Source organism: Molothrus aeneus, chromosome 14 (assembly GCF_037042795.1).
Source record: "Molothrus aeneus isolate 106 chromosome 14, BPBGC_Maene_1.0, whole genome shotgun sequence".
In the NCBI taxonomy this organism is placed as follows: Eukaryota; Metazoa; Chordata; class Aves; order Passeriformes; family Icteridae; genus Molothrus; species Molothrus aeneus.
Window position 1 is genome coordinate 10,449,686 of NC_089659.1, and position 22,511 is coordinate 10,472,196.

Here is a 22,511-nt window from a genome sequence, read left to right on the forward strand (position 1 = left end):
AGCATTAACAAAAGGAAAAAGAAAAATCTTCAATCACTCCTAAATCCCCAGATTTTTGGAGTAAAAGGTCACTTTATATCATGATTGTAATATGCAACACCAGGAACAAAAAGCCCTTTTCTTCAATACTGGTGTTCCCTCCTCATGCAAATCCAATGTTGAAATTTATTTCTTAAGGTAATGTTTTGGACATGGGGACAAATTTTTCTTGCTCTTTCTGGCAAGGATAGTCCCACCCTACATATATTAAGTGATCTGTCAGAAGAACAGCAGTAATCATCAATGATCACAAAGATCAACCAAACTAACTTAATGAAGAGGAAGAAATGTATTTGCATGTGCTCTCTCAATTTTTATTAACATTTTCTTGTTTATCACATCACAGAGCTCATTACTGATGTAATTTAAGAGCACTCTGTCATTAAGGAACCACAGGGAAACTATTTACTGGTCATATAGGTAAATTATGTAAAGAAAGAGTAGGATAATTGTGCCAGTGAAACCGTTTCCCAATAAATTCCTTTGAAAAGAAAACTGGACCAAAATTGAACAGATGTATGAAGAAGAACGAAGCTCCACAAACCAATACTAATCTCTAAAATAACTGGACACAAATATGTTGCACACATGTTTGTGTAATGTATTTAAACTAATGAAAATAAAGAAATCAAAGCTATGAAAAGAGAAGATGGGAGGAGAAAGAGAGCAAGGAAAGTAAAAGAACAAAGCCTGTATTGCCTTTTGAAGAGTACTGTTCTAAAAAGGCTCTGGAAAGCACAGACCAACCCAAAAGGCTTGGGGCAGCCAGGAATGATCTTGAAACATGGCAAGAGATGATTTTACTGGCCAAACTACTGTCCAAGAAGGAAGAAGGGGAAGAAGAGACACATGCCTGGCATGATGCACTCTGCTGCCATTCCAGCCCTGTCCTTGATCACAGTTTTGGGGAAGGAAGTGGGAATGGGCCCTGCCAGAGCAGGCATGTGAGCCATGCAAGGCTCTGGGCTACAACAACCCAACCAGTGCTCTGCACTCATAACCCCACAGAGGGTGTGCATTTTAAGAAATATTCGGCTGATACTAGAACATAACCTGGTCAATTTCTATGAAATAAAGAGATGTCAACTTCAAGGCTGCATTTTACTCCCTTTTGTTACCTAGAAGCATGACAGGCATGTGCTATTTGACATTGCATGTGCTATTTACAGCTGGGCTTCACAAATATGCAAAGAGAATCCACAGGATTCTAGCAGTGACAGGGGAAAGACATGACAAAAGCCATCTAGTCTCCAGACCAAAATGGTGCCGGGTCCTGTGCCTCACCTCACTTGCTCACTGTCATTGTCCAGTATAAGGATGAGAGTTTCAATTCACTGAAAATTACAAAAATGTCAGATCTTACCCTGAGTTTATCCAAACCATTGGGGAATGTGTCCAAGTTATTCCAACTATAGTCATTGCTGTGTTGCTGTTACTTGCAAACAGGAGGAATTTTTTAGTAAATGTTGCCTAAGATCAGGATTGATCCATGCCACACACACTGAAAATTTCAGTGAAAACACATACATTATGAGTTATCACTAACTATACTCTTATCCTCTGCTATTTGTCAGTTCTCAAAATATTTGTCATTCAGATCTCAGGAGCCATAAGGAGAAAACTCATCCATCTTTATTACTTCAAAGGGAATATATTATCATCTAAAGTGCCACCTAATTTTCAATACCAACTATGTATTTTCTGGTGAACATTTTACATGGAAACCACATCCACATCACACAACATGACAGTTAGTGTCCAATCAAACATAACAGAGGTCCATCCTAACAAATATTTTCTTATCATCAGTCACTATGATTTATTGTGATCTATAAAGACTGTGTTCTCTCCCTCTTTCAAAAGAGGGAAGTACTGACGTTCCCTCCCACACAAATTCAAAGGCACAACATATTGCTTTGGGAAGGGGGACAAATTGCTTTTACTCTCTTTTTAAAAATAAATATATAAACAAGAAAAAAGAAAAAACTCAAAGATATTCTCTTTATAAAATGAATCTGTGTTCCCCATAGGAAAATTCAATTTTTGATAATTTTTAAAATAGATGAAAATAGTATTATGAAATGTCACAAATCACTCCTTCCTAATAGAAATCCTGGTCTGCAGCAGGCTCTGATATGGCCCATGTGAAATGGCTCACAGTTATGGTTCCCATTTGTCTCTGCTTCCTTTTCAGCTCAGTTGCAGAGGAAAATTCTACTGCAATTATAAATCCCAGGCCAAACCCTCAGGAAGTGCAGAGCAGCACAGCTCCATTAGCTGGCCCTTTCTCTCCCACAGCATTTCCCTGGACAGCACTCAGGACATGGAATAGTGGGAAGCTCCCACACAACAGCACTGGGCTCAAGCCTCTTGGTCTCCCCCATTGACAACAGCCCCCAGAACCCAACCGGGGAACCCTTGGGGTCAGGGACCACAGGGGAAAAAGGGCAACAACAGTAACAGTCCCTGCCATGTAGATAAAGTTAGACACTAAAATCCTGCCACTCACCCCTCTGCCCCCCCGATTCCCCAGGCAATGTTCAGGAATGGTCCGTGTCTCAGGTTAAATCACAAACACAGTGATTTCAAGTGCAGCTCCCTCTTTTGGTGGGTGAGAGCTCAGTTAAATGGACATGGTCATTGCACATCACGTGCTGAAGGGCTGGGCAGGTCCAAATAGATGAAACAGGTTCTTTACCCTGGCAGTTCACCCCGGTATTTTTCAACTTTTCCCCTTGCAAGAAAAGAAAGGTAAATTTTCTTCTACTTTATTAAAAGGGTTTGAGACCTTTAAGTGAAGATTGCTGTACAGTTGCAAAGCTCTATTAATAAAGAGAAGGGTAACATCTTTGTAGTACATCACCAACAAATTTTGATTTCTAAAGGGAGAGCTGACTACTGAATTATTGATTCAGATTTACCAGCTTATAAACTAGCATAAATTGCTCTAGACTCAACGAGAATGCATGGACTACTGGTTCTTCTCAAAGTAAATGAAGTCTAATTTTACTGTCTCTGATTTATTTTAAAATGCAGCAAAAAATAAGGGTTATAACTACTAAGCAACGTTTCAAAACTAAACATAGAGGAAAACACAAATTTCAATCGTCATTCTGTCTCTGCACAATAGAAGTATATATTTTTTCTTTATATAAAAAAAACAAAAATCACTTGTAATGATCATGGTTTTAAATAGGAATTCTAACATACAGTGCCTATAAATTTTTCAAGGTAATGCAGCACACAAAATATTATAAGAAAAAGCACCTATCCTGAAAACTTTATTTCTTGGCCTTAAAAATGCACTCTCTGCAAGAATAACAATTTTATAAACAAAAATTTCCATAAATAAAAGTAATTTACATTATCTGGCAAAAGAGGCAAGAGATTAATGAGCCAAGGCTATTTAAAAGAATAATTATGGTGAAGAGGAAACAAAACACTTTCCATACAGCAAAACAAAAGCTACTCCCAATAAAATGGAAGCCAGCAGTACCAGGTACACCATATTTCTTCCCTGCAGAGTTTTTTAAAGGAAATACCAAGTTCTTAGAGCAGGCTGTGACACATTCACCTGCTGAGCAGCTGTGGCAGCCCAAAGCACTGCCAGTCCCCTGCTGCCAGCCCAGGCTCGCCCCAGGAGGGACACACCAAGGGCAAAGCAGGGCTCAGCTGCCACCCCTTGGGCTGAGGGAGGTCAACCAGCACACTCCACTTCCCTGGGAGCAAGGAGTGGGCATTTGCTTTTTTGCCTCATCTGTTCAAGGTAGCCTGGGAACTGCTGGCAGCATGGTGGCATTGAAAGAGAAGAGTCAGCTGTACTGACACATTAAGGCACCACAGCAAGACTGATGAGGGTGTGTCTAAACCCTCACTTTTGAGCAATGCCATCTTACTTATAGTGATCTCCACTTTCTCCCCCAAGAAGTATTTCTATTTGAAAAGACCAATAGCTGCTCTTTTGCTGAAGGATTTTTACCAGAACAGCATGAGACACTGATAGTTTGGAGTCACAGGTTTGCAGAACTAGCATGAAAGGAAAAGAAGTGACTTTATTCCTATTTTTTGAAGCTTTTAGACTTTTCTGCACACATCCTGAAATCTAAACTAATGCTGCACTTACAAAGTAGTACTTCTAAGAGTGGAGTTAAAATAAACATTTACTTAATGACATAATTCCCAGAAAAAGACCTTCTGCAGTAAGTATCTACAGGAATTAATATAAAAAAATAATGAAAGCTTTCCTCAGGATAATGGACCTGACTGAAAAACCATTTTCTCCCAGCTGCTGAGGTGGCTACTCAAAGGAAGGACAAGCACCAGTGCAGCTGTGCACAAGGCAGCTGATATTCCAGTTAATGTATGCAATGGCAGAACACTTTTGCTTTTCTAGGTTATTTTATTTCCCACTTTGAATCAAAGCTTTCTCACAATACCATTTTTTCATACAAAACCTGACATAATTTGCACATGGATCACTGGCAGAGTCTTTATTCTACCTTTCCTCTTCCCTCCCCAGCCCAGTGGCTGATCCAGCCAGGCACTTCCCTGCCTGGTGCTGGCAGAGCCACACAAGAGTCAGTGGTGATGCTAAGTTGGCTCAGGAACCAGTCCCCTGCTTCTGCTGAAATTTGTCAGGAAATCAAAAAGTGTTTAAAATAAAAATAAGACAAAATCAACACAGCTGGAACACCTCTATTGAAAAATCTATTTAAATAGGGGCAGAAAGCTTATTTAATTTGAGATACAGAAACAAAAAGGAATCTGTCTTATAAGCAAGGACCAAGATGGGGAGCTGTGGAAGCTGCTGGGCTGATACTCTGCAGCTGCAGGTCTGCTGTCAGCACGGCAGCTTCCAGGCAAACCAGGCACCACCTTCCTTTCTCTGAGATTTGTATTCTGCCATGCAAGGCAGGTGCTATCAAGCCATTCATGACTCCAAACTTGTACTTAAAAATAGAATCTCAAAAGCTGAGACTAAAGTTCACAGCCCTGAAGGCACGAACAACAGCAAAAATGAGCAATGCTATAAAAGATGCTGTGGTGCAAAAGGGTCTTCTCAAAATTGCTGGACTTTATTTTCACTTCATCATTGGCAGATTCAACTTTCCCCCCACTTTTCTCTGCTAAACATACAATAATGAATGCCCAAAGATTAATGTAACCATGACATAGGTCTTCAATCAGAGTCTGTTTCTAACGAAATTAAAATCCCATCACCCCTGTAGTTTCTGTTAGCTGACCTAGACTTCCAGGCAGCAGATGTCCCATGGATGTTATCTGAATTATTTTTATTTGCACAGGATAGATCCTGAATTCTAAACACATTACACAATTTATACTTGAAGTGATTCACCTTCACTGTAGTCTTCCTGGCTCTCTTCATTTTCAAAAGCAGTTATTTTGCTGACATGCTAAAATTTCCCTAACCTTAGAAGAAATCATCTTGTCTGCTGTAGTGTCTCATTCTACCAATACAAGTACAAAATGACCGAGGTGAGATGATCTGTAAAGCTAGTTATTTTGTGATTTCTATTTAATTTAATCTGATGAAAGTGGGTTAGATCAGAGTGCCTCGAATGCTTAGTTAATGATCCATGTATGAACAGTACCCTCTCCAAGAACATTTCTGGACAGAGTGTGCTACAGAGAAAGAAGCAAGCAATTTCTATTACAGAATTATATTTTTCATTTCAGAATATCCAATTATGATAAATTACAAAGACATCTTAAAAATCCTTTTCTGATAAAGAAACAAGGTAGTGTTTCAAAGTTTTTCTTCAGAAAGTACTTCTCTCTCCAGAGGAGCTCTACTTATTCTGAAAGTGCCAAATTGAAAATCCAGTTTAGGTGCAATCAATGACTGGCCAACTGGCTACAGCTTCCCCACCTGTAAAACAATTTTCTGTAGTTCCTTTTCATCACTCATGTTTCTCTTGGCTTTTTAAATTTTTATTGAGTCTGTACTGCAGCTGCACCAGAAAAGCTCTGATCTCTGCTGCACATCCAAACACGATTCTATCACATACAAGATGATTCAGAAACAGCTCTCCTGTAATTAAAGCATCTCTCTGAAGCACCTGTAAGCTTTACAACCAGGCAGGTATTTTAGTCCCATGATGCTACAGTTGTGTTTACAGGTATTATCTGCATTCTGCTTTATTTAAAGTCACAAGCCTAAGCTTCCAAAGATCTGTCTCACTCCACGTGACATTATACCTCAGTAGATACACAGATCTTGAAAGATCACTTTATACACTAGGAAAATACATTCTAGCACAGCAAGAAAGGCTGGAGTACCACCTAACTAACATCTGGTCACAAAGATCAGTTAGAAGAAAGATATAATAAAGTGATACAGATGGTAAATTACTTCATCTCTGGAGATTTTCTACTGAACAGAATTACAGTCATGCTACTAGTGATAACTGCATACTAAAAAGATTTTTTTTCCGGATTTAAAGTTGATTAAAAGACACTTTTTTTTAAAGTACACTAAATGCATTGCAGACCAAGTTGCTCTAAAGGAACTGAGCTCTGCAAGTAAATTAGTTATATTTCTTCTAAGACTATATTAAATAAGGCCAAAATCGCTTGTGACTGGCAATGCATCTTTCATAAGGCTCTATTCTGCTGAAATACTCTGCTTTCTAGGCAATGAGCCGAGGAAGGCCAGAGCCTGTAAGAGGGTCCACTCCAGAAAAATGCAGCTCAAATCATTTATCCAGCAGCCCTCTGCCACCACACATAGTGGAGTCACCTGATAAGTGAAGAGCTCATACAAATAATCTTTGCTTTTCTGTTAAGCAACATGCATTTTCAGTTTTTCCTTCAGTATCCACAGCTGTGCAGCCAATGCAGGGCACTTAATTTATCAGAAGACAACAGTGCTGACAGAGGTAGTATCACCAGGCAGCCTCTTCCATCTGTTAGATATATCCCTCTCTCTTCCCCCAGCTTTCTTCTTCCTTCTGCAGAGAGGAGGAGCACAAGTAGCCTTATGCTAAACATTTTGGCCATGTATTGGCCATGTATACAAGTTTTGCCTTATTCTTCTCTGACTGACAATTCAAATTCCCCACGTTAGACCAGCACAGTCATTTATGCCATCATTGTTTGCTCACAAAACTATCTATTGAGAATACAATGCAGTATTGTCAGATCAGAATGACAGCTGATGATAATGCAAGTTCCTCTGTATTCTGGTTACAATTTTACAGTTTTAAGTCTTACTGAGGCTTAATACTCATGGAAAAAGAGAGCAGAGTTCTGACTTCAGATTTCAGCTAGTTCAAGTTCAGGAAGAGCATAGCTCAATGACAGCAAGTGAAATAAATTCAAAAGGACAAAGTTTGAAAGAAATTATGAAACAAAAAGATTTATAATACATTCTGAAGATCAATGACTGAAAGTCTCAATATGCACCAGCATCTTTCAAACAATCTGTTATTTTACTGGTACTGATACACAGGAAGAAAAACAAATTGTTCCTCAGTACCATTTCAGAACCTTCATTTGGTCTACAAATGTAGCTCAAATTTGTGGCTAGTGCCACCATAAGGTAAAAAAGAACAAGATTTATCATACAATGTACAATAAATTCAGACCAGAATATGATCCTTTCTCAGAAGTATAGGATTTTTGTGGAGGACTAGAACCTTCTTAGCTCTTGAATTTACTGCCAATTGCTCTGTAGGAAAAAAAAAAAGGAAATCCCAGTAAGAAGAACCAGATCAAGACAGTTGGCTTCTGCAGTGGCCGAGCTGTCCCAATGCCTTCACTCAAAGCTTTCTCTGCCCTTCTCTTCACAGCCTGCGCTTACTCCTCTGGCAAATACAACAAAAGCCAGTTCTCTCACAAACTGAACACATTTAAAGGGAACAAAGTGGGAAGTGAGTAACAAGCATATGGGTAGACTACAAACACTTCTAAAAGCAAGAAGTGTCAACAGTTTCTCCTCCTATCTTCCTTTCCACCCTCTTGAATATGAGTACCCAATCCTTCGAAATTTTGGAAGGATGAGCCTCAGAAAACCAACTCCCTAAGGAATTCTTCCTGGATACTAAAACTGTTTGATTCTTTAATAGCAGACAGAAGCAGTGTGCTTGGGAGATATTACCACCTGCAGATTAAAGCATTTCAGGAATCCTTACAGTAAACCAGAGGAAGAAATATTGGGATTGGAAAAACACTCATAAAATGTGATATTAAGAATTAAGAATAATTCATAGAATCACAGAATTGCTTGGGTTGAAAGGGACTTCTAAGGTCATCTGATCCCAACACCCCTGCCATGGGCAGGAACACCTTCCAGCCCATCATCAGGTTGCTCAGGGCTGCATTCAATCTCATCTTGAACATTTCCAGGGATGGGGCAACCACAGCTTCTCTGGGCAACCTGTTCCAGTGCCTCACAACCCTCAAAGTAAAGAATCTAATCTAATCTAATCTAATCTAATCTGTCAATTTAAAGACATTATCCCTTGCCCTGTTACTACATGTCCCTATAAGAAATTCCTCCAGATTTCTAGTAACTCCTTTAGATACTGGAAGGTGCTCTAAAGTTTCCCTAGAGCCTTCTCTTCTCCAGGCTGAACAATCCCAACTCTCCCAGCCTGTCTTCATTGGGTAGGTGCTCCAGCCCTTTGAAAATTACACCATTAAGAACATTACCATCACATTATTTCAGTGTGTTCTGAGATATTCTGGGGGAATTTAGAAGGGGATCCATCTGCTGGTATGCAAAAGAATAAAAATAAAATTATATATGTAATATCAATTTCAATTTCATGGGCCATATTCAATAGTGTGTTTATTCATTCCATTTTTTTCCCATAGAAAATTTCTGTCCTTATCTCCTTACTAACACAATAAAGAGAAGAATCCTAAAACATAACTCAAAGATAAAGTTTAAGGCATGCAAAATTTTCTCTCTCTCTCTGTCTTTGAGGAAGGCTACTCAGACAAGTCAGTCCCTGATACAAAGTGATTAGCTTGGGCAAAGTGCATGGTTATAATGGAAATTTTCTAGTTGTTCTGCACAGTAGGGGGAAAACAGCTTACTCCCAAGGAAAATTTTCAGAGACCGCCCCACTTTGCTGCAATTTTATGCTAAAATTTCTTGCTATCAGAAGAGATTCAATACCCATGGGATTAGTTGCCCTTTTCCATTAGCACATCTTAAAGATTTGTACAGTAAATAAGCAATAAACTGTGACATATTATAGCCAAGCCTCTCCATCCCCTTGGTTCATTTTGGTTTTCTCTGTTGCACCTCCTGGCAGTGCACTGACTTCCTGGCTGCAGGACCTCTCTGCTTGGAAAGCAGCAGCTCCAAAAGCTCACAACAACATCTGGGCAGCAGCCAAAATGGATCCTGTGGTTCCCCAGTTCCCCTTCTGTGCATTCTGTGCCACAGCAGTGATTGAAAATTGAAAATATCAAAACCCAGTTTAGTCAGTTTAGTGACAAAAAGGTTGACTTTTGTAAGCAGTTATAAACCAGGAAATACTCTCAGAATAGAAATTTATGAACTTTGTCTGTGTCTGACAGATGGAATGGGGCTAATTTTTCTCCTGGGGGGGAAGAAGAAAGCATGGAAGACAAATCTCAGAATTAAGCCAGAACAATCAGTTATGTCCATCAATACATTTTAACTACCAGGAGTACCACAAGATTGCAGTCATCCCTCCAGAAGTTAGAGCTTCTAATGTGCCATACTCTTAAACATGCATGCACAATTTCTTCTTTGAAAATGAAACAATGCTATTTATATGTATGGTTTCACAGGTACCTCAGAAGCTTGGCACCAGACAGCCAGGCACAGGCTTCATGCAGCACTTTCCCATTGCCTCAGTAAATCACAGACCATCACCAGGACACAATGCTCCCAGTTACATGCTTTTGCTTTAGAAATGACAGTGCTAATAAATGTTCTCTAATACTACCATGAGTGTGTCTAACATCAGGCTTTTGATAAGCTAGGAAGCACACACATTGCAAAATTGCTGTCTGCAGAAATTCAAGCCAAGAATGGTTTTGTGATTAAAGGAAAGCTGATGTATCTCAGGGAACTTTTAGCAACAATCTAAATTTGAGGAATGCAACAAGATGTTGCAAAGAGTTTAATAAATACTTTTTTGGTTAGCACAAACATTAGCTTGTCTTATTATATGACATTACTAACTCTAACTGTGGGTAATTTTTATGCCTTAAGCATTCAGCTTTAAGCAGTTCTTCCTGTGAATTGTTCAGCTTGACCAGCTATAAAATAGGAGAAATGTGTACATGCAGGCCCAATTTAGCATGGAATTAATTTCTTTTGCACTAATAGGTCTTAATTTCCCTCTGAACATACATATACAGTGAGGTCTGAAGGAAAAGACAGATTTCAGAAATTTGATTTCTTCTTAAGATAATTAGAGCCCGTGGGACACAGCTAGTCATACTCTCATCCATGGGCCCCTTCTCATTTACAGTCCTGCCAAATTAATGAGAGCTTTTATGTACTCAAATATCATCAAGAGATAAAGTTTCAGGTAGTTTTCTTCATTACTGGATATGGTCACACTTTCCCACCCCTCATCACTCCCCAGCATTTGTCTTGATTCATATTTTATGTCCCCTTGGGGTGTACCCAGAAACAGTCTCCTGGCTGTTGGTGGCTGCACAGACACCCTTCCACAGCCTTTGGAGAAGCACAGGGAGAAAAGCAGCACAGCACTGATAACCTCTCATCCCTCAGCACAGCCAGGCAGAGCCTCTGCTGGGCTGTGTGCTGACCATCATGGCCCACTGCACTCATACATCATCTACCAGCATATGAACTGCCTCCAGTTAATGGTGCTTCTGACATTTTTCATCTACAAACTTACTGTCTGAGAAGTTCAACATTATAAAAATTTCCCCAAATAGACTTTCAGAAAATAGAAGTACTTTTGCCAACAGGAATTTAAATGGTCAATGCATTTTTAATTTTTTGTTTATTAAATAGCTTTGATTGATAAAGTTTGACATGTCTTAAGGCACACTTGTTTTTTTCAGTCTAGGGTAATCACTTGATTCTTCTCTGTCATACCCAGAAAGATCTCCTAAAGCATAAGATTTCCAGTGTGCTCTGAACCTCACACAAAATTGATTTCAGCACATACAGTACTACTGGTGTCTGATACTGATGAATTACCCTGCTAGTGAAACACAATTTCTACTAAATCAACAAACAGTTTGCTATAGAGGCCATAAGATTCACTCAGTTTCTACAACAAAAGCTCCCATTTCCTCTTCATTAATCCTTGTAAGTGAGATTCAATAGACAATAGAAAATTCCTGCTAGCTAGCCTTATGGTGTTCTTAACCATTTTGAAGATTAAAGAAAACCCAACTATCAAACCAACGAAGATAATTTAAAATTTGAGTGACCCAGGGGAGTCTGAGGCCACTCTTCAAAACTCTTGTCTCCTATGATTATGGAAAATTATGTGTTCACTGACTAATCTCCCAACACAGATTACTGAAAAGCAATCTTTTAAGCACTGAGAAGAATGCAGAGCTCCTGAAAATCTCCTTCAGAACAAAAGAGAAGTACCAAGTTTGAAGATAGCATTTTAACTGAGTTTTGAACAGTTATTCTATTATATACTATTTTCTCATATTTTAAAACCTACAATAGCCCAGTTTGTAAACTTTACTATGCTTTCATAAAAAATCCAAAGCAAACAAACATTGAGACTTGGGATGGGGAAATTCTTTTTGATGCATCCATTTTGCTTTGGAGTGAAATGCAGAGGGGAACTACATTCCTGTGGTATTTCAGCCAATATTGAAAAGCAGTTCTGTATTCTCTCAGTTTCTGCTACGAAAATTTCCATTCCTCTGAAAGATTAGGTAAATATTATTGCAAACCCTAATTTTTGGCTGTTATATGAAGCAGAGATACTACACGGCATTTATCAAAATAAGACAGAAAAAATGCAGACAGTCACAGTTTGAGTCATTCTGCCAAATTACTCCTCCATTAATAAGTTTAAATTCTTTATCTAATGCTGTGTTATCTAAGGCCAAGGTTGGTGGTAGTAGGAGGATATTTAACTAGCATATTCTGTCTGCACTTTATTCAGCTTCTCTGCACCTCCACACTCATCCCCAGCCACCAGGAGTTACTTGACCAAAATGGATCAAGCCAGGTGTAGTGTGAACACAATACACATGTGTTGATCACACACATGTGCATTGTGCCAGGATGGGGAAGTCCACCAGAGCTCCACACCTCAGTGCACAGAGGTGTTAGCAATCCCATTTCTACAGCCTGAAGCCCAGCTCAATTTATCCTATAATCCCTACCTCGCTGCAATTGTAGAGAATGTACACACTGCCGGTGCAAGCAAAAAATGTGCCACTGCTTTTTACCATTTTATATACCCTGTCACAACCAAAACAATCTCCAATCCCTACTAAGAGTATTCTCCCATTTGCTTTATTTTCCCTCATAGCAGATAGTTTCATACTCAACAGAATATCAGTCCAGACAGACTTTATTTAGGCTATGTCATCCAGAACCTTGCATCCATTTGCTTAGGAGCTCTCTGATACTTTTAGTGACATACACTGCAGGATCAAGTCATCTGGAAAACTACTTTCTCCTCTCAGCTTTTGATAATCTGCTCAGTGAAACATTTCTTCCTCTATCTCCACATACTGCTGTACTTGTATTGGTAAGAAGCAGCATTTATGAACACGGCAGTACAAATAGTATTAGAAACACATTCTACTATCTCCAAAAAAGTCAGAAGTCTAGATGCATACAGAATGCTGATTAGTAGAAGCCAGTGAATTTAAAGTTCACGTTTGTAACATCTGGATCAATAAAGCAGCCTTCCAAATATTAACAAAGACCCATCTATGTCATGTGAAACATCAGATTCTGGCATATCTTAAAATAAGGACCCAAACACAAAGAACAAAAAACCCCCAACACTACACTGACTTCTGTGTTTCACCAGTGGCTTTACAGTACAGGCAAAAAAAAAGCACCACTCTGACTGCAGACCATTGACCATGTCTTTTTATGTGTCAGAACCAGGGAAATTCAGTTCATCTACCACGTGCTACAGAGATATTGTGCTTCCCAACCCAACGCCATGTTGTGCTTCCTAAGTCACTCTTAGGTTTTTAATATGAAGGAGTTACATTTACTGAGAGCCAGTAAACTTTTTTATTTATAAAATCAAGCAAGTAATTACTCATCATGTAGCTGAACCTGATTTTAATTGGAGCCAAGTCCATGAGCCATTCCAACAGCAAGGTCACAGAGAGTCTGATTCCATGAAAAGCCATCAGCAGCCTCCAGCACTGTTCATTCCCCCTCTCAACTCATAGTTATGTAGATAAGGTCAACAAGCAGACCCACATGCTGTAAGCAATATTGTTAGGCATAGGCTTACACATGATACAAAGCAATTCTAGTTTCTTAATTAAGAAAGGGGTCTTGAAAAAAGGGCATATAGTCCCACCAAGTGTCTAAATATGGTTAAATCGGTGGTTCCATGAAGCAGGTCACAGAACCTCCAAAGAGCAGAGACATGTAAACTCTTCTGACACACTGTATCAGGCTGAAATAATTTCTTCAAACAAGCTTTTGTTGTGGCTAATTATAATTTCTATTAGAGTTGCAAAGATTTGTTATCACCATGGAAAAAGGATAGCTATTAACAAAATAGTGCAGCTATCGCCTGCTCTGGAGAAACCATAATCCACGTTCTTCAGATATAAGGTCAATAGTACTTACCCCAGCTACCACCCCCATTTGCTATCAGCCTGTCATTTCTCTTTGATCCTCTCTGCTGCTGCTGGTTTTTCAGCTGCTGTTAAATGCCTGTGAATATTTTCCACTTAGAGGAATAATTACAACATCATGACAAAAGCTGCTCCCAAATGACTACATTCAAGGGCCATCTTCCATTATGCACTTATAGTCCTTGGCCCTCCTCACATTTGAACATCTTCTGCTTCTCATCCCTTACAGGAGCAAAGTTTCACACTATCCTTAAGAGGGAACAGCTTTCATACTGTTTGATGCAAGTCATTCTCAACATGGTACTACAGGGGCAAGCCTCATTTCACACTGCAAACACTATGAGCACAGCTCCCCTGCTAACAGGCATCCTTTTGTTTCTCTAAGGGAATTTGCTCCCATTTTTGCTGCTAAGAAACAAGAACAACCAGTACTTAAGAGATACAACAGTAGTAACCACAGAGCAGAAGGAGTGCAGCTGGCTGTACTGTGGTAGCTGAGGGGCGTTCTCCTGGGAAGGGCAGAGATATCCTGAGATTTGGGCTGGGGGAAGGAGCTGGGCACAGCTCTCTCAGTTTTGGAAGAGGCTGGTGGTATTGCTGCTTACTGGGAGGGGAATTTGCGGCTGCTGCTGGAGCCCAGTCCGGACCTGCTTCTTCTGCCATGGGTGAGCCTTTGCTCATGAGAGCAGTCACTGAACTGGGACCTCATTAACACCTCACCTCACTAAAAAAGGGACTTTCACCATTTGCTTGGGTGCCTCAGGGGTAACCCTGGGATCCCAAGCCCTTTCCCCCTTCCAGGGAGCCTTTCCCTGCCATGTTCAGGAGCCCAGCTGCTGCTAGCCAAGTCCCCACATTTTATTTGTGACTGCCCTGGGTTTTTGCTGCCCTTTAGCTCCCCACTCTTTGCCAGCCCAGATACCTGGAAGTTCCAGCTACAGCTGTGGCCTTTCTGATACATCTCCTCTACCTCTCTGGGATTTTGCTTGCCTCTGCCATTCCCGCTTGCTGCTTCTGAAGTCCCTGTTACAGCTCCTTTCACCATCCAGAGGGGCACCGAAACCGACTGTGTGCTGTGAGATTGTAAATGAAGCCGCTTTCCCATCCCGTCTACCGGCCCGCCCGCCATTAGCACGTGAGGGAGACGCGGCCGAGCTCGGCCACAGCGCCCCCTGCAGGCCCAGGGGAACGCCCCCTGCCCGGCCGGGAGCCAGCAGCGCCCCTGCTGGCCATGCCCGGAACTGCACCGAGGGGAGGCTGGGCTGGGTCTGTGCTCTGCTCGCTGGGGCTGCCAGCGCTGCTGTTTGGCTTGATCTACATAGACATTCTAGTAAAGAACTGTCATCCCCGTATCTTTGCATAAAAGCCCCTTAATTTCAAAGTTTTAATAATTCAGAAGAAAGGGAGTCACAGAATCACAGAATGAACTAGTTTGGAAAAGACCTATGAGATCAAGTCCAACATACGACCTAGCCTAACACTTCCTCACCAACTAAACCATGGCACTGAGTGCCACATCCAGTCTTTTTTTAAACAGGTCCAGGGATGGTGATTCCACCACCTCCCTGGGCAGATTATTCCATCACCCAATCACTCTTTCAGTGAAGAATTTCCTTCTGACATCTAACCTAAACTTCTCCTGACGCAGCTTTAAGACTGTGTCCTCTCGTTCTGTCAGTTGTTGCCTGTGAGAAGAGACCAACCCCATCTGACTACAGCCACTTTCAGGTAGTTGTAGAGTATGATAAGGTCACCTCAGAGTCTCCTTTTTTCCAGGCTGAACAACCTCAGTTCCCTCAGCCATTCCTCACAGGGCTTGTGTTCCAAGCCTTCACCAGCCTTCTTGCCCTCCTCTGGACACATTTGAGCATCTCAATGTCCTTCCTAAACTGAGGGCCCAGAACTGGACACAGCACTCAAGGTGTGGCTTTGCTAGTGCAGAGAACAAGGGGAAAATGACCTCCCTGGTTCTGCTGGCCACACTATTCCTGATACAGGACATTGGCCTTTTTGGCCACCAGGGCACACAGCTGGCTCATGTTCACTCAGCTGTCAGTCAGTATCCCCAGGTCCCTTTCTGCCATCTTTTCCAGAAGCATGCTCTGGGATACAGTGTCAAAGACCTTGCTGAAGTCCAGGTACACAACATCCACAGCCTTTCCTACATCTGCCAGGCAGGTGACCTGGTTGTAAAAGGAGATCAGGTTGGTCAAGCACAACCTGCCCCTCCTAAACCTGTGCTGGCTGGGTCTGATACCCTGGCCATCCTGCAGGTGCAGTGTGATGGCACATAATTCCCTTGGAATGGAGACTTCCTGCCTTCCTTGGCAGACACCTGTCTTTCAAACCAAGACAACAGGGTGGCCCAAGCTTTCTGTGGAGGTGCCATGCACAGCTCTGCACTGCAGCTAGATGTACCCACATAGGAGCTTTACACTAAAGACATCCTGCTTATATTAACAGCCACACATGTATTCGGCAGGAAAAAAGGCCAAGTGTCCCTCTTAAGACTTGTGTCTAAACACTAGAAATTGCCAGAGAAATGAGTTACTTCCACTAATCAACTTCAAAAGTCTATTTGAAACTATTAGTTTTAACTTTCTAATTCAAAAGGTGTTTACTGCTCCCAGCTAATTGTAGGTTGGGGTGGGCATTCTTCTGTAATATCGATGGACTAAAAGATTATTTGTTACATCCAATTAAACGAACATTATAGAGAAATGCCTCCCTCTTATCATTGAATCATTTCAGGAAAGCTGTATGTTCTGCTATATGGAAGGACAGGCAAGAGGATCAAAAGGATTATTTAGCCTTGGAGTAATTCATTAGAAGAATCAGGTGCACATCAAAGAGTCTGACACGCACAGTTGAGCTGGTGACAGAAACTGGTAACACTAATGGAAAAGGAACTAGTGGAATAAATCCAACATTCAAGCAAGAAGGGGAAGGCAGCAGGAGTAGGCCTGTGGTAAAGGACACTGTGCCCCCTAAGATCCTTAGTCATCCATTTCACAAGCACCATCTTGTTGGTGCTAAGGTGCTAAAGGTCCCTCTACAGTCAGCTCCTCTACACAGGTGGGCCCTTCCACCCTTAGGGTTCCACAGAAACTTATAAAGTAGGATAAATTCAACTATTGGAGCACCCTAAACTTCAGAAATCATCATCCATAGCCTCTAATCAACACCTCTGACAACCAGGCTCTTCAAGGGGAAATTCCTTCTATCCCTCCCACTGAGAGGTGACTTGAGTCTGTCTTTGCTAAAGCTGCTGCACCATGAGACAAAATTGGCCAGTTTTCCTAAGGCAATGAGCCTTAGAATGAATAAAGATAATTTTTGCAGAACTTGCAAGAATGCAATTCACTGGAGTGCAGAGTGGCCCACGCTACTGACACCGACCAAAACGGGCTGAATTGAACTGTTACACACTCTCTCTGCTCTCAGCCTGGCTCTGTACTTCCCAGTGAGCAGCAGCACTGAGCATTGTCAGAGCTGCAATTACATCCGTAAACAGAGAAAGCTATGGGACAGAAAGGAAAGCTAAAGAAACACACAGCTCAATTTCATTCTAAATGGAACATGCATTGCTAAAGCAGCATCTATTTCAGTGTATTCACACAGGGAAAGTTGTTAATGTAGCAATTTTTGTGGGTACAGAATTTCACAATCAGGACATTTGAGTCCTTTTTAAAAATTATGAGTATGTTATTCCATTAGAGAAGATAACACAGGGATCAGATTTCATTTACAAGATACGTTTTAATTTAGTCCTGTGGTGATTTAGAGTCAAAAGTATCTTAAAATGCATCTGAGACTCCATTTGCAAACCTCACAGAGTTCAAATAGCTTTCCTTTAATAAACTGGTCATTGCTCTTCTTTAAATGTCATTATATTTAATATTTCTGCTTTGTTTCCTGTAGCATTAATCTCAGTTATTGACAGTCAGCAGCCAAACTCAAGATGAAAGAAATTTTCTTGCCATGAGTTAATGCATTTCACATCCTGATAATTCTTTCTTTATTCCTGCTGTTTTAAACAAAACTAGATAGAAGCACCATTTTTGCCTTTTCTTTATAACTGCTGGGTGATTAAACAGAAACACATCCTAGGAGTACTTCATTATGTTATCTGCCCCCAGTTGTTTTTAAGACGATTAATGATTTGTTCACCAAAGCTACATAATGACTACAAAAGTTCTTTGATATTCCCAAACAACAACAATCTCCCTAATTTCTTAAAGTCTACTGTATAGACATGGCTATGCAGACTGCTGTAAAATTGCTTACAGTCAAATGCTTAATAAAGGACTACTGAAGAACCACAGATTTGTATTTTATCTCACTTGCATTTGGCTCCATTACTTCTTGTTTGTTTAAAAGAAATATTTTTAATTGATGGCTGCAACCCCTAAAGCTCTGATTAATGAATCTTAACTTTAACATATTCAAAGGCACATTTAATACAGCATTTGCTAGTGTTGGCTGTTTGAGCCTCCAGCTTCCTTCCTTTGTTCCTTCTATCATCTCAGATCATGGTAAATCAGTAGACAGCAGCATTTTATGAAGCATGTTAGAATTTCTTAAAATACAGCTACATTTTCCTATTTACTGTGCACAAGCTTCCCATCACTCCCCACTTCATAATTTGGCAGCAGTGCAGATTGCACTGAAGAGGAGGGACTAGACTTCATTTTTCCCTACAAGATCCACAGACTCTGATCTTCCATACCTTCTTTCACCTTCTCAATACTCCCTCTGCTTCAGACTTCCGGCAAGTTGCCAGAGCGATTGCTATGAGTGAATGGTGTGAGATGCAGGTTGCAGGCAGGTAAGCATGGCCATCCCTTGCACTGCTGTGTGCTGCAGCAGCCTGATGCTCAAGGAACTGGCTTGGCTGAGGAGATGGTGTAGCAGCAGCCAGCAGAGGCTAAATCATACTGCAGAGAAGTTGTGCACCAGAGAGCATTGCACCAAGGAAAAAGAGAAAAACCAGTTCTCACCCCAAACAGTTTATTTCTGTAACACAAGAGGTGGATACAAACAGATGGGGAAGGAGGAGGGAATGAGAAGACACTCGGATCAGATCATCAGCACCCAAAGTGCTGTCAAGACTCTGGGAGGCAACCTGCCAAAAACAAACTTTAATGATATTTTTAAGGGGGTGGATGCTCATTAATTTTAGACAAAAAATGTAAACATTAAGGGCTTACAAATCCTGTTCAGTTCAGAGAAGAAAATGCCATGGTACTGACTAAGAGGAACAGGATTGCCTCTCTGAAGTGGGCACCAAGCAGCACCTGTTGGCTGAATGCTGCAGAGTTACCAGGACAGGGCACCCTGCAAAGCCAGTGCCCACATGCCTGTGCTGGCCTTCTCTAAAGGACTCTGGACAACCCTGATACTCCTCACCCTCACAACCACATCTCTGGAAACAAAACTGCCCGGGCCAGGGGGACACTGACAGCAGAGCCGCTTGATTTCCTGAGTGTACCATGGACAGCTCCCTGATAGCTTCCCTTTGTTGGCGTTGCTGTTATTGGCCAGTTCAAACAGCTCCAGGGAGGAGAGTGCGGTTTTGTCACATGACTTTGGGAGTCAAATTTTCCAGATATATCACTGCCCTGGGTGCCAGCTCCCAGTTTGAAAAGTGATGCTTACAAACTTGATTCCCTTCAAAGACTGGAGGCAGAACTGATGCCTAGATCTCCCTCAGAAAATGAGATCTGGGGTTTCCACTACGCTCTCAGAATATCAGGACTTTATAGAATCTGAGGTCCTTCAAATATAGAATCTGTTGATTTAGAATATGAATAATTGTTAAGATTCTTTTTCAATTGCAATTTTCAAATATAATTAAGAGAATTTTTATTATAAATCTAGAGACATAGCTATTTTTTTTCTTTCCTGTTCAATACAAGGTCACTGCTACACATAAAGAAGGAAGATAGATTTGGGGCACTGTTTGCTTAAGGGCTAATTCTCATTCCAGATAATGATTAACAAGAGATAAAAAACCGGTGAGATTGAAGGGAGTAAAGCAATTGCATGATAAAATACAAATGGAAAACAAAAAGCATTTGTAGCCAAATAAACACACACCAAGTGGCCAATGGTTTCAGGGGATTAGACACTCATACTAATTATTACATATTAGTAATCAGTAATGGCATATATTCAATATTCAGCTGAAATGAAATAAGAGAACACACAGCTCTCCCACAATGGACATTCAGCTTAGATAAATTGCACTATGCAAAAATTTGGTACTAATGAATGCCTATTTGCAAGGTGGTTTTGCTGCCTTTACTAGCCTGAACATAATTTTTGACACAGTTAGGATCAAGCATGGTTTGACCTGAGAATTTTGCAGCTCTGAAAATTCTTGGGAAAAGAGATCTTTATTAGAAGTGGACACAGATACCTTTTCTTCATGCAAATTAATTCCTTGTCAAACCTAGCACACATGCTCAGGTTTACACAGTACAGCTCAGAGCAATCAGCTCCATCTTAGCTTCCTAAGGCTCTCATTTCAACAGAACCGCCCTGGAATTTGCTTTAGAAGCCTGTTCCACACCATGACTAATCAGAAGGTGCTGCAGTTGTGCAACCATGGATTAACATGGTGCACTCTGTGACTGACACTTGCAATTCTAGATTGATCACAAACAGAGGGCTGTTTTCTTCCTTAAACTAAAGATAAACTGCATCCTTACCATACTATTCATTCATCCTCTTGACAGCTATGCTCTAGAAAGAAGTGCTGCAGTCAGCTCAGCTGTATCTATTTCACTGGCAACTCCTTCAGGGAAACACCCACACACACACAGCTCCAAGCTTCACTGGACCTCACAGAATAAATAAATAAATAAATAAATAAATAAATTTGGATGTTAGAAGTTTAAGGAAAAAAAAAAGTGCTACAGAAAGTGGTATAAGTGGTTCATTAGACAAACTCACTCCTCTTGTGTCAGAAAAGAATGGGAGGCATCTTTTCATTTGTATTTGGGGGGAAGTTCAACTAAGACTGCTAAGACTGTCACTGAACACCAGAAATACTCCAATTCTACCTGGACAGGAGACTGTGTTGAACATGGCATTAGTACATCCTGCTTTGAGCAGGAACTAGAGGCATTGCTCCATACTTGGGATGAGACCTGAAATACATCAACATGAGAGATAAAATTGGAACTCTCAAAAAAGCCTCTCAGTGCCTCTCACTCCCTCCTGACAGATGTTTCTTGATGCAGCTCCAGCTCACTGGGTACCTTGTGGTGCACAGCAAAGAACAAAACACCACCAAGAACCCAGGGGGAGAATGAGGGCATCAGGAAGGTACAAACTACAGCTCTTCTGAGCACAGTTTCTGAACCCAGAATTGACTTTTTTCTTAATAAACTATTCTTTTATGGAAAAAAAAATTATTAACCTAAAAGTCAAAGCTTTTTATCAAAATGCTACTTTCATAAAAAAATTTCAGTCACTTTCCAGGGTGGGAGAAGATAGTAAGAGCCTATTCACATCATGACTTTCAATTTAGTGCCCTCCAGCCTGTGGCTTAAGCACTCTCAGCTGAAGCAAGGCTATAATTAGCCTGTACTGCAGCTAAGCAGGAGAGTCCACATAACTACTAAGTACTTTTAATCTGAGGGAAAGTAACATCCAAATGCCCCCAGAATGACAGACTGCATTTTGTGAGCAAACACTGAGAACCTACAGATGGTTTATGGTACAACAGAGTAAGCAGCTCACACCCAATGAGATCAACCCCCCTGCTCATTCATTCTAGTAGAAAACAGAAAATACATTTAGTGGTTGAAGGTAGAAACAGAAGCAGGAACCTACTGCCACTGTCTGCTGTCAGCAGCAGGAAGAGGCTGGAGCAGGAGCTTGGCAATGAATGCTCCAGGCAGGAGAAATGGCAGCAAGGAAAGGGTGGCAGAACCATCAGTAGCAGACATAGGTATGAGAAATGCTGTCTTAATCAAACCCAAAATAATTCCCTTACTTTTCATGTAAGAACACCATCAAATATAAAATTTTAAAATGTATAATTGTCATTCTTCTGATGTTCTATGACATCCTGCCCTGTTCCTGGCACTTGTTTGCATATGTCTCATCAGAGCAGACTGGGGCATGACACTCTGATGCATCATTAGAAAGGACAAAGTCTCCTGAGTACAAAAATGTCACCAGCACAAGATATGTCCTCTCTTCTCTCTTCTTGATCAAATGAGAGCAAAACTGGGGCTTTGGTTTTTTCATCAAATTGGGCCAAGAGAAGGAAAACTATAGACACCATCCATTACATCATTAAAAGTCATTTTACAGGAACATAATATAACACAGGAAGTGTTACAAAAGAGTGCAGATTTTGGGAAAGACTGAGGAGTGTGTGGAGGAGTACAAGAGGTGTATACATTCAGCCATTCAGGTAAGTTACCTGTGGTGCCATTTCTTCACACAGAATCTCCTATCTTTCCCTCCGAGTCAAACTATACACATGCCATCTCACCCCCGAGCTTGCCCCTTCTCTTCCCCTCGGTCAGTCCTCCCAGCTCTCTCCAGAGAGGTGCTCATAGTGCTTACTTAGCTCATAACAACTTCTATTTTCTACCCCTTGTTTGCTCTTTCCTTGCAGTTCCTTTCAGCTGTTTTTGGCAGTTTCTAGTCTCTCTTCCTAG